We start from the raw sequence: 14,256 nt of genomic DNA, 5'->3' as shown, positions 1-14,256 counted from the left end.
ACATACAGTACAGAACTGTAACACTTCTGACAATGACTATCGAAGAAAGGACCTGACCTAAACTGCAGCGACTTATCGACCTCAACTAAGGTAAACCCAAGGGTACGGTCATGGGTCAGGTGGCTGACTAATGGCTAATTTCTTCATCCTCTGAGATCCATATGTCCTGCATGCTTTTTGTCGCTCCACAATATTTGATATGGCTGTGAATTCACAATATAGAGTGCCCTCTGTAATTATTGGGACAGTGAAGCATTTTCCTTCTTTTGGCTCTATACTCAGTCATTTGAGTATATTTTCATCCATATCAGATGAGTATTTTGTGTAGATCGTTGACAAAAAAAATGAAAATTAAAGCCATTTGAATATCACTTTAACACAAAAAAGTGGAAAACGTCAAGGGTTGTGAATACTTTCTGAAGGCACTGGAGTTATTTATTAGCCAATGTCAGTCCATGCTATGAAACGGCTACGACCACGACCAACATTGTGTTAGGCCTTTTGTGTACCTTGTAGATATGAGCAGGATATGTACAGTACTGTACATCCTTGTAGCTTTAGCTACTGCTATGAAGCATATATGACTCAGGCATGTGTGGGAAACAGGGCCGTGCACAGACCTTTCAGGGGGCAGGTGTTCAAAATATAATCCAAATTAATTTCTCAAAATTCATAACATACCAAATGCTTTTGTAGCTATTTCTTTTTTCTTTTTGAGCATAGGCATATGTATTTATACACACACACACAACATTGTGGATAGTTAGTATTTGGACATCTATATAGTGTTTTCAGTAATAACTAGTACCGATCATGAGCTTTTTAAACCCAACCGTTTGCTACTCTTGGCCCATCCCACCTATATCCATAGACACCCTTTGATTTTCACATGTTTTTCAACTGTGCTGTGATGTCTCACATGAACTTTGAACTTCTCTAATCGCAGACTAGCCACAGATTGTACATTAAAGACACAAGAGAATTATTATATTGTTGATTAATGGCTTTACCAAATTGCCCAACATTGCTATTTGAAGGGTTGGTTTTAAATGAATGTTGTGATTTCTTTGCCATTCCTGAACCTGTGACCAAAAACATCCCATGGGGCATACAACAATCTCAGCCTTAGAGCATTAGATCATTAATTCTGATATTGTCTCCATGTAGCTTGTTTTTGGTCACAGGTTCAGGAATGGCAGACAAATCACAACATTCATTTAAAATTAACCCTGATATAATATTCTGTTGGTGGTAAGAATTTTGTATAATAATTTAAATTGAAAAACTCAGTGTTGAATCAAGCGCTGTGTCACGCCCTTTATTGTTTTGGATAGGTCAGGGTGTGACATGGGTGATGTGTGTGTTTTTGTACTGTCTAGGGGTTTTGTAGGTTTATGAGGTTGCCTATCATCTAGGTGTTTATATATGTCTATGGTTGCCTAGATTGGTTCTCAATTAGAGGCAGGTTTTTTATCGTTGTCTCTGATTGGGAACCATATTTAGGCAGCCATCTGCTTTGGGTATTTTGTGTGTTATTGTCTTTGTCGAGTTGCCTGTGTTTTCCCTTTTGTATCATATCTTCACGTTCATTTTTGTTATTTTGTATAGTTTGTTAAGTGTTCTTCGTCTTCATTAAAGTATGTATTCATCTTACGCTGCGCCTTAGTCTCCTCCGTACAACGAACGTGACGCGCTGTTTTTTTATGTATCAGTTCATACACCATGTGCCATGGAATTTGTACATCAAACATTTCTTCCAAGCTATTGTGCAAACTGAATGTCACAGCTGGAAACAGTTTTGTCCTCAAATGAAACTGGTAAATTTGTCTAGTAATGCCAATCTTTTTCAGGCAATTTTGGTCCTTAGTATATGGCAGACAAACAAGTTTCCTACATTCACCCCCTTCCACTTGCCTTCTCCATTATCACAGTAATGCTGCAGTCAGTTGGTTTTAACTTGGATTCAGCAAACATTGCCACAACCGGATCTGTTTCACCTGTCTTGTGCTTGTCTCCACCCCCCTCCAGGTGTCACCCATTTTCCCCATTATCCCCTGTGCATTTATACCTGTGTTTTCTGTTTGTCTGTTGCCAGTTTGTCTTGTCTCATCAAGCCTACCAGCGTGTTTTCCCCATACACCTGTTCTGTCCAGTGCCTGTTTTTAGTTCTTCTGGTTTTGACCATTCTGCATGCCCTGAGCCTGCCTGCCATTCTGTAACTTTCTGACTGGATTGCTGACCTCTGCCTGCCCCTGACCTGTCATTTGCTTGCCCCCTGTTTTGTCAATAAGCATCTGTGATTCGAACTGTCTGGATCTGGGTCGGTCTTATCCTAAGTCATGATAGTACAAACTGGCCATGACTGACCCAGCAGACTTGGACCAGCTCCTCAACGCCGTCTCCTCCAAAGGAGCCACCATTGGGAGATGCGAGAAATTACTTTGAGGTCTTTTGGAAGGATTCCAGACCTTGACAAAACGCCACGACTGTGCATCCCATACATTGCTGGAGCAAGTCTGTGGATTGTGTATTAGAAAGCCAGCCACTACCGTAACCTCCCAGCCTCTCAGTAACCCCACTGTCAGCAGCACGTCCCCCCCTGGCATCCCGGCTTGCCGAGAACCCAGCTTACCTCATCCAGAACGCTTCGCTGGATATTCAGGGACCTGCCGGGGGTTTCTCTCCCAGTGCTCCCTCATCTTTGAGCTATATATAGCCCTCTTCTTTTCCCACGGACTGCTCGAAGGTAGCGTGTCTTATAACACTAATGTCCAGGAGGGCTCTTGCCAGGGCTACAGTCTAGATGAGTTCATGGCATAGGTGAAGAAAGGTTTTGATTCTCTGTTTTCAAAGAGAAGCTGCTCAGAAGCTACTCCGGCTATGGCAAGACTCCCGTAGTGTGGCAGACTATGCAGTCGATTTCCACACGTTGGCCGCCGAGAGTGCCAGGAACCCAGCCGCCCTGTTCGACACATTCCTTCATGGAGGAGGTGAAAGACGAACTCACAGCCCAGTAGCTGCCCATCGATCTCCTCCCTCTCATCGCCTTAACCATCTGGTACGATGGGCAACTACAGGAACGTAGAATGGAGTGGAGGTCTGTTAGCACTCCCCCTCGCTCGTCCATAGATTCCACTTTGCCTCCGAGGAATCCCGGAAGTCTCTGACCTCTGCATTTCCGAGAAAATCCGAGTTTCCCGAGTTCCCTTGGGAATCATTGAGGTCTGCCGACTCGCGTCCTCCGGAGTCTAAGCAACTTGGCAGAGCTAGATTGTCTCCTGCCGAACGGTTACACAGACTGAACTCCAGGAGCTGTCCGTATTGTGGGACTACAGGACATTACATTTCTACCTGCCATGTAAAAAGACACGGCTCATAAGGAGGTATAAGTATGTTGGTGGGCATTACGCTGAATGTCCAGTCTCTGGCTTACTCACACTCCTGTCCATGTCATCCTGCTGTGATAACCGGATCAAATCTCTCCGAGTACCCATTGACTCTGGGGCCGACAAGAGTTTTTTGGACGCTACCCTGGTACATTTAGGAGAGGGTATCTGTCCTTCTGCTTCCCCTGCCGGTGCAGGGTTCTTCTTTGTGGAGAAGAAGGGCCAAACCCTGTGGCCGTGTATTGACTACCAGGGCCAGGGGGGGCGCATTCCTCTCGACTGGCCTGCAATCCTGGCTTCCGTCGGACCCTGGCCTTTGTACGACAACATTTTTGGTGGCCCACCTTGGTTCCTGACATCTCCACGTTCGTCGCCACCTGCACCGTGTTTGCCCAGAATAAAACTCCTCGCAAAGCTCTGGCTGGCCTCCTTCAACCACTTCCTGTCCCTCACCGTCCCTGGTCACATCTATCCCTGGACATCATCACTGGTCTCCCAACACCACTATCCTCACGGTGATGGACAGGTTTTCTAAAGCAGCCCATTTCATTCCCCTCCCCAAGCTACTCTCAACCAAGCAGATGGCCCAGCTCATGGTGCACCACATATTCCAGATCCATGGACTTGGTCTCCGACCATGGTCCTCAGTTCTCATCCCCATTTATGGAAGGCTTCTGTACGCTCATTGGGTCGTCGGCAAGCCTGTCCTCCGGGTTTCACCCCGAGTCTAACAGCAAGTCAGAGCGAGCCAATCAGGACCTGAGACAACTCTTCATTGCCTTGTCTCTGCCAAACCCATCACCTGGAGCCAGCAACTTGTGTGGGTGGAATGCGCCTGAAACACCCTCCCCTGCTCAGCCAATGGTCTCTCTCCTTTTGCGTGTTCGATAGGTTATCAGCCCCCGCTCTTTCCTGAGCAAGAGCTCAGCATTGGGCTGGCCATGACATGGTCTTGATCTGGTGGTCCTCCATCCACATCTTGTTTGACCTGGCTGTGTGGCATGGGGCATTGTCCTGCTGGAAAAAACAATCCTCCGAGTTAGGGAACATTGTCAGAGCAGAAGTAAGCAAGTTTTCTTCCAGGACGACCTTGTAAGTGGCTTGATTCATGCATCCTTCACAAAGACAAATCTGCCTGAATCCAGCCTTGCTGAAGCACCCCCAGATCATCACCGATCCTCCACAAAAACATGTGAACTTTCATGTTCCTTAATAACAGACTTGTATGCCATCTGTAAATACGAATAAAATTGTTAAATTACGAGCCTTGTTGGTTAATCCACAGAAAAGGGTGGCAAACCTTCCCGCAACCATGATTTGCTGAGATAATGAGTGGGCTGGAAATGCCGAGAGAGGAGTTCAGATTGGTCTGCCATAGAAGCTCGTTAGTCTGTGTTGGAAATCATGTCGAAAGCAGATTTAAAAAAATCAAATGTATTGTGTAGTGGAGCTGCATAAGTGTGGCTCTCCACTTTCTGGAGGATCAAGTTTTGAAATCAGTGGAATTAAAGAGTTGGAGGAAACTACTGTCTCCGGATTACATCTTCAAAATAAGGGCAACCATGGCATGACATTCCTGACAGGGAGACACGTCCGTGCATGATGATGTATACAGGTGAGATAGTCTAGCATTAGCTCGTTACATTTTCAGATATTACATGTCTAATTTTGCCAGAAAGTGGTTTCATTTCAAGCTAAAGTGTACTGTTACCTAGCTAGCTAATGTTAGCTGTCTGGCTCCCGAGCTGATGTTATTATTTGTTTCCCAGAGCCATTTGCTAATCTAGTTGGAGCCTAATGTTAGCTTGCTAACATTGAACATGGTTGGTTAGCTTCCCAGCACTGTGGCATTGTTGGCACTGATCATTGTTGTTTAATTAGCTAACGTTAGCTGGTTGGCTCGTTAGCTAACGTGACGTGTGTGAACTTACACTTTGTTTACCCAGTGTTAGCAGTTGATGTTTTTCTTAAATTACACAAACCCCAAAGCAAAACAGGGGGAGAAAAATACACTGCTCAAAAAATAAAGGGAACACTTATTAAACATCACAATGTAACTCCAAGTCAATCACACTTCTGTGAAATCAAACTGTCCACTTAGGAAGCAACACTGATTGACAATACATTTCACATGCTGTTGTGCAAATGGAATAGAAAATGGGTGGAAATTATAGGCAATTAGCAAGACACCCCCAATAAAGGAGTGGTTCTGCAGGTGGTAACCACAGACCACTTCTCAGTTCCTATGCTTCCTGGCTGATGTTTTGGTCACTTTTGAATGCTGGCGGAGCATTCACTCTAGTGGTAGCATGAGAGGGTGTCTACAACCCACACAAGTGGCTCAGGTAGTGCAGCTCATCCAGGATGGCACATCAATGCGAGCTGTGGCAAGAAGGTTTGCTGTGTCTGTCAGCATAGTGTCCAGAGCATGGAGGCTGTAGGAGGGCAACAACCCAGCAGCAGGACAGCTACCTCCACCTTTGTGCAAGGAGGAGCAGGAGGAGCACTGCCAGAGACCTGCAAAATGACCTCCAGCAGGCCACAAATGTGCATGTGTCTGCTCAAACGGTAAGAAACAGACTCCAAGAGGGTGGTATGAGGGCCCGACGTCCACAGGTGGGGGTTGTGCTTACAGCCCAACACTGTGCAGGACGTTTGGCATTTGCCAGAGAACACCAAGATTGGCAAATTCGCCACTGGCGCCCTGTGCTCTTCACAGATGAAAGAAAGTTCCCCCTGAGCACATGTGACAGACGTGACAGAGTCTGGAGACGCAGTGGAGAACGTTCGCCTGCCTGCAACATCCTCCAGCATGACCGGTTTGGCGGTGGGTCAGACATGGTGTGGGGTGGCATTTCTTTGGGGGGCCGCACAGCCCTCCATGTGCTCGCCAGAGGTAGCCTGACTGCCATTAGGTACCGAGATGAGATCCTCAGACCCCTTGTGAGACCATATGCTGGTGCGGTTGGCCCTGGGTTCCTCCTAATGCAAGACAATGCTAGCCATGGACTGGCCCGCCCGTTCCCCAGACCTGAATCCAACTGAGCACATCTGGGACATCATGTCTCGCTCCATGCACCACAGACTGTCCAGCAGTTGGCGGATGCTTTAGTCCAGGTCTGGGAGGAGATCCCTCAGGAGACCATCCACCACCTCATCAGGAGCATACCCAGGCGTTGTAGGGAGGTCATACAGGCACGTGGAGGCCACACACACTACTGAGCCTCATTTTGACTTGTTTTAAGAACATTACATCAAAGTTGGATCAGCCTGTAGTGTGGTTTTCCACTTTAATTTTGAGTGTGACTCCACATCCAGACCTCCATGGGTTGATAAATTTGATTTCCATTGATCATTTTTGTGTGATTTTGTTGTCAGCACAACTATGTAAAGAAAAAACTATTTAATAAGAATATTTCATTCATTCAGATCAAGGATGGGTTATTTTCGTGTTCCCTTTATTTTTTTGAGCAGTGTATATTTATCTGAACAGGACAAATCATAGATGTTATGCTCGGGGGTAGATGTTCAGTCTCCCCTGTCCTCAACTTTTTCTCCACATAACAAAGAAACAGGATGTAATTTATAATCCCCCACCCTAGACTGGGGTTGACCAATCAGAAGTCCTTGCAGTACAACTGGGCCAATGACCAAAAAACAAGTATCCTGCTCCAGACTCAATATACACAACATAGCACACGAAGTTCAGGACTGACATTCCACAGATTCTAAATAGCTGTTGAACTGAAAACCAACTCCTATTTACAATGACAATTCCCTATTGACCATTAATACTCAATTTATTTGAGTATTTATCTTCAAAATATCCTTATACTCCCCCATTTATAAAATAAATATACTTAAAATGTATTTTTAGAAAACATGAAAAAATAGACAAAATAAAAACATTCAATTTGTAAGTCGCTCTGGATAAGAGCGTCTGCTAAATGACTTAAATGTAATGTAAATGTATTATCAGTAAGCATTAATTTATTCACAATAAACATTTTGCATTTCTATAAAACACAAAGGGCATATTTTACTCGTTGCAATAAGAAATAGATTTCACAAAAAGTTATAGAAAAGGGGTCTTAACAGGTGTGATACAACACACCTGAAAGAGCATGGTTCGTTACAGCCCCAAAGACAGTTACCACAGGCACACAATCATGAGGCTTGGTGTGATGAAGACCCTTATGATCCCAACCACGTTCTTGTGAACACCACTGACACCCATCTCAAAAAGGACACGGTTGATGAATCTTTTGATATCCCCGATCACGTAACAGTCGGATTTTAGCAGACAAACATCGGGCAATCAATCACACCCTTGATAACCTGGACAAGGATAAGAAAAATAACCACAGCTCCCACTATTGGAAATATCATGCCCACCCAAAAATCTTCCCCATGTACAGAATTTGGAAGACAACCACATGACTAAACCTAAATCATCTGGATCATCTGAATATCATAATCCTGATTTTTTTGGATTAGGTTAGTTATTTCATCAGAATTGTCAGGAATGTAAGTACAGCATTCAGCACCAATGACAGCACACATAACCCCTCTTGCGGACAGAAGATAGTCAAGGGCCAAACAATTTTCCATTGCCACAATCCAAATGGCAACCATCTCAGCTGTAATTAACTCAAGACTCTCAGTTGTACTATTAGCTAGGATATCCAAAGAGTTAGCCATATTAATAACTTCCCGTGTTATTTTAGAAATACCATAAGAGGGAAAAGCAATAGCAAAGAATCTCTGTTTCTGTAATCACATGTTTATCACGGTGTCACGGTGTGAAAAAGGTGAATTCACAGAATATCTTACATGGGGTACAACATATTCCAAATAACACGACCCTCGTCACAACTTTGGTAACCAGGAATAGGCATAGGATCCACAGATAAAGTAAGTCCCATTAGGACCTATCATAGCATTATTGATGAAATGACTTAAATGTAAATGTAAATGTAAATATTACTGAAGGTTATTGGCATAAAAAGTAGTCATAGTGTTATTAGTCAATTCAACAGACATGGGATATTCCGCATGCGTACAAACCCCACAACTACTTTGACTACCGTGGCATAGTGTAAAGAAAGCACCAGAAATGTATTGACGCCCGAGTGTCCCTCATCCTTCTCTGTGTTAGAAATGGAAACACAATCCACATCCTGTATTAGGATGAAACTCACAAGGAGAATAATTTCAAACATGTTTCACTTGTCTGCAAGACAATAATATTCAATCTTCCTATTGTCAATGTAATCATTCACCAAGTCATTTAAAGGTGACCAGCTCTTCCACACTGGTATCAGTCCCACATAGGTAACTATTCTGACAGTCTGACGGTATTGAGGAATTCTTCTTCCGTTCTGCTGGTTGCACTTCACCGGTGATCTTGTCTCGTTTCAGGTACAGTCAAGGGATATTGCTGCAGCCTCAGACAATAGAGTTTCATAACCTGTAACGAAGTAAACAAACAACTGAAAGTAACATGTCCTGGTTTCAAGAGATATTTCACATAGATTTCCCTAAGTAAGCATGTCCCAATTTTCAGGAAAAAGTTGTACATTTCACCTACAGTTGAAGTCAGACGTTTTACATACACTTAGGTTGGAGTCATTAAAACTTGTTTTTCAACCACTCCACAAATATCTTGTTAAAAAACTATAGTTTTGACAATCGGATAGGGCATCTACTTTGTGCATGACACAAGTAATTTTTCCAACAATTGTTTACATACTGTATCACAATTCCAGTGGGTCAGAGGTTTACATACACTAACTTGACTGTGCCTTTAACATTTTATGGCTGCAGGGGCAGTATTGAGTAGCTTGGATGAAAGGTGCCCATATCAAACGGCCTGCTCCTCAGTCATAGTTGCTAATATTTGCATATTATTATTAGTATTGGATAGAAAACACTCTGAATGATGCCTGTGAGTATAGCAGAACTCATATTGGCAGGCAAAATCCTGAAATCAAAACAGGAAGTCAGAAATCTGAGCTTGTATGTGAGTCCCCAATGAAATCCCCTTGAGATATGAATGTTGTTGCACTGCCTAGGGGTTCCACTAGATGTCAACCATCAATAGAAATTATAATGAGGCTTCTATGTTGTTGTGGGAGTGAATGAGAGCAGAATATATCAGATGTCCATCAAGCAGCCATTTTGTGATCACACTTTTTCCTCATGGTAGTCACTTGCGTTCCATTGCTCACGAAGACACAAAAGAATACTCCGGTTGGAACTTTATTGAAGCTATATGTTAAAAACATCCTAACGATTGATTCTGTACTTGGTTTGAAATGTTTCTTTGACCGGTAATATCACTTATTGAAGTTTTTGTCCGATATAATGCTGACCAGAATTAGCGTTTGGATATGTACACCAAACGCTCTTACAAAAGAAGGTATTTGGACATAATTAATGGACGTTTTCAAACAAAACAAACATTTATTGTGGACCTGAGATTCCTGGAGTGCTTTCTGATGTAGATCATGAAAGGTAAGGGAATATTTATCATGTAATTTCTTGTTCATGTTGACGCCATCTTTGCCTCTGGTGTTATTGCATGCATTTCTTTTTCCGTAAAAAAAATGTAAAATCTGACACAGCGGTTGCATTAAGGAGAGGTATATCTATAATTCCATGTGTATAACCATATTATCATCTACATTTATGAGTATTTCTGTTGAATGATGCGGCTATGCAAAATCACTGGATGTTTTTGGAACTAGTGAATCTAACGCGCCAATGTAAACTCAGATGTTTTTTATATAAATGAACTTTTTCAAACAAAACATGCATGTCTTGTGTAACATGAAGTCCTATGAGTGTCATCTGATGAAGATAATTCAAGGTTAGTGATTAATTTTATCTTTATTTCTGGTTTTTGTGAAGGCTATATTTTGCTGGAAAATGGCTGTGCTTATTGTGGTTAGGTGGAGACCTAACATAATTGTTTGTAGTGCTTTCGCTGAAAAGCCTATTTGAAATCGGACACTTTGGTGGGATTAACAACATATGTTTTAGGAATTGTAATTATGAGATTTCTGTGGTTTGAATTTTGGTGCCCTCTATTTTCACTGGTAGTTGTCATATCGATCCCGGTATCGGGATTGCAGCCATAACAGGTTAATTAAACGGCTTGGAAAATTACAGAAAATGATTTCATGGCTTTAGAAGCTTCTAATAGGCTAATTGACATCATATGAGTCAATTGGAGGTGTACCTGTTGATGTATTTCAAGGCCTACCTTCAAACTCAGTGCCACTTTGCTTGACGACATGGGAAAGAAATTAGACAAGACCTCAGAAAAATTAGACTGGTTCATCCTTGGAAGCAATTTCCAAATGCAGCCGTCATACTTCTCAAGATGGAGACGTGTTCTGTCTCCGAGAGATGAACGTACTTTGGTGCGTCGTTTAGTTTACCTCCTCCACAGTATCCATTAAAACTCTGCTGCTGAGCCGGAGAGAGCTTTTTACATTTTTTGCATCCACATTGTGTCATTGGGGCTGTGGTCTTGATTCCATTTTCCCTTAGATGGACCCTGCTTTTCCTGGCCACTACTCATGAAATGCGTTTTCTTTTCAGATATTCTCGTTGCCAGTCACCAGAAATCCCGCAATAATGACATACAGCTGGTTTCTTTTTTGCTGAATAAATAATGTTGCTGGTTTCACTCGGAACCTGCACAACTCTGATACCCACGACTCGTGGATGCTTAAGTTTTTGGTCATTCATCCAACTGTTTTGGAGATGCTGTTTTGTGTGATTGCTGTCACGAGATGTTTATCTTTACTTCCTTTTACAGCCTGTGCTCTGTTTGGCCTAAGACATCATTTATGACTGCTGTCAGAATCTGTCGATGCAAAGCCAGGCAGTACTGACCAGATGCTTGAAACCTGATCTGCCTTGCACAATTCAGTGTGAGGATAGATAGAGGGAACAGAGAAGCCACAGGTAGGGGTTACATCTGACTTTTTCACCCATGCCTCATCCTCTACTTTGAAATGGTTCTTTATATCAATAAACAGTGAATTTAAAATCTCTTTCATGCTCAAAAAGAGTTGTTCCGCTTTTTTCCAGAGTGGTTTCCTCACTTAACAATGGCATTACATGTCAAAAGTTGTATATTTATTTAACTCTGCCAAAAAACTAACATCCTATCAATGTCAACTGAGTTTATTTTCAGCAAACTTAACATGTGTAAATATTTGTATGAACATAACAAGATTCAACAACTGAGACAAACTGAACAATTTCCACAGACATGTGACTAACAGAAATTTAATTATGTTTCCCTGAACAAAAGGGGGTCAAAAGTAAGTCAGTATCTGGTGTGGCCACCAGCTGCATTAAGTACTGCAGTGCATCTCCTCCTCATGGACTGTACCAGATTTGTCACTTCTTGCTGTGAGATGTTACCCCACTCGTCCACCATTTATTTGAAAAGGCCAAATTGTATGTGTTATGCTGGGAGGTAGATGTTCAGTCTCCCCTGTCCTCAGCTTTTCTCCAGAGAATAAAGGAACAATATGTAATTTATAAGCCCCCCCCCCCTAGTCTGGGGTTGACCAATCAGAGGTCCTTGCAGTACAACTGGGCCAATGGCCAAATAAGAAGTATCCTGCTCCAGACTCAATGTACAGAAAGTAGCACACGTAGTTCAGGACTGACATTCCACAGATGCTAAACAGCTGTTGAACAGAAAACCAACTCCTACTTACATTAACAATTTCCTATTGACCAGTTGTTTTCTATTTAGTTTTTAGTACTCTTGTCCTCTCATACTCTGCGTTGTGTATTATCTATATCTTCAAAATATTGTTTACCTAGCTAGCTATAGAGTGAGGGGGAAAAAGTATTTGATTCTCTGCTGATTTTATACGTTTGCCCACTGACAAAGAAATGATCAGTCTAATTTTAATGGTAGGTTTATTTGAACAGAGAGACATAACAAAAATAAATCCAGAAAAACACATGTCAAAAATGTTAAGTGATTTGCATTTTAACGAGGGAAATAAGTATTTGACCCCCTCTCAATCAGAAAGATTTCTGGCTCACAGGTGTCTTTTCTACAGGTAACGAGCTGAGATTACTCTTAAAGGGAGTGCTCATAATTTCAATTTGTTACCTGTATAAAAGACACCTGTCCACAGAAGCAACCAATCAGATTCCAAACTCTCCACCATGGCCAAGACCAAAGAGCTCTCCAAGGATGTCAGGGACAAGATTGTATACCTACACACGGCTGGAATGGGCTACAAGACCATCGCCAAGCAGCTTGGTGAGAAGGTGACAACAGTTGGTACGATTATTCGCAAATGGAAGAAACACAAAAGAACAGTCAATCTCCCTTCGGCCTGGGGCTCCATGCAAGATCTCACCTCGTGGAGTTGCAATGATCATGAGAACGGTGAGGAATCAGCCCAGAACTACACGGGAGGATCTTGTCAATGATCTCAAGGCAGCTGCGAGCATAGTCACCAAGAAAACAATTGGTAACACACTACGCCGTGAAGGACTGAAATCCTGCAGCGCCCGCAAGGTCCCCCTGCTCAAGAAAGCACATATACATGCCCGTCTGAAGTTTGCCAATGGACATCTGAATGATTCAGAGGACTACTGGGTGAAAGTGTTGTGGTCAGATGAGACCAAAATGGAGCTCTTTGGCATCAACTCAACTCTCAGTGTTTGGAGATGGAGGAATGCTGCCTATGACCCCAAGAACACCATCCCCACCATCAAACATGGGGGTGTTTTTCTGCTAAGGGGACAGGACAACTTCACCACATCAAATGGACGATGGACGGGGCCATGCACCGTCAAATCTTGGGTGAGAACCTCCTTCCCTCAGCCAGGGCATTGAAAATGAGTCGTGGATGGGTATTACAGCATGACAATGACCCAAAACACATGGCCAAGGCAAGAAAGGAGTGGCTCAAGAAGAAGCACATTAACCTCTCTAGGCTAGCGTCCCATCTGGCCAACATCCAGTGAGATTGCAGAGCGCCAAATTCAATTACAGAAATGCTCATTATAAAAATTCAGAAAACAAAACATATTTTACATAGGTTTAAAGATTAACTTCTTGTTAAACCAACCATAGTGTCATATTTATAAAATGCTTTTTGGCGAAAGCACTCCTAGCCCAGAACATACCTAGCCCAGAACATAGCCCAGTTGACAAATTATTACAAACAGTAACCAGCCAAGCAGAAGCTTTACAAAACTCAGAAATAGAGAAAATTAATCCCTTACCTTTGATCTTCATATGGTGGCAATCAGAAAACATTAATTTACTCAAATGTTCCTTTTGTTCGATGAAGTCTCTTTATATCCAAAAACCTCTTTTGTTGGCATGTTTTCTTCAGTAATCCACAGGCTCAAACTCAGTCAAAACAATCAGACAAAAAAATCCAAATTGTATCCGTAAAGTTCATAGAAACATGTGAAATGATGTTCATATTCAATCCTCAGGTTGTTGTTTTTTTGCCTAAATGATCTATAATATTACAACCGGACAATAACGTCGTCAATATAAAAGGTCAACAAGAAATGCACATGCGCCTGAAAAAACTCTGCGTCACGTTAGGGTCCACTCGTTCAGACTGGTCTTACTCCCTCATTTATAAGAATACAAGCCTGAAATGATTTCTAAAGACTTGACATCTAGTGGAAGGCATAGGAACTGCAAATGGAGTCCTAAGTCAATGGATACTGTAATGGCATTGAATAGAAAACTACAAAACCAAAATTCCGCCTGCTAAATCAGTTCTGTTATACTCACAGACACTATTTTAACAGTTTTGGAAACTTTAGAGTTTTCTATCCAAATCTACCAGTTATATGC

The sequence above is a fragment of the Oncorhynchus masou genome, chromosome 31 (genome assembly GCF_036934945.1).
Source record: "Oncorhynchus masou masou isolate Uvic2021 chromosome 31, UVic_Omas_1.1, whole genome shotgun sequence".
NCBI classification, from domain to species: domain Eukaryota; kingdom Metazoa; phylum Chordata; class Actinopteri; order Salmoniformes; family Salmonidae; genus Oncorhynchus; species Oncorhynchus masou.
This window is presented reverse-complemented; position numbering follows the sequence as displayed.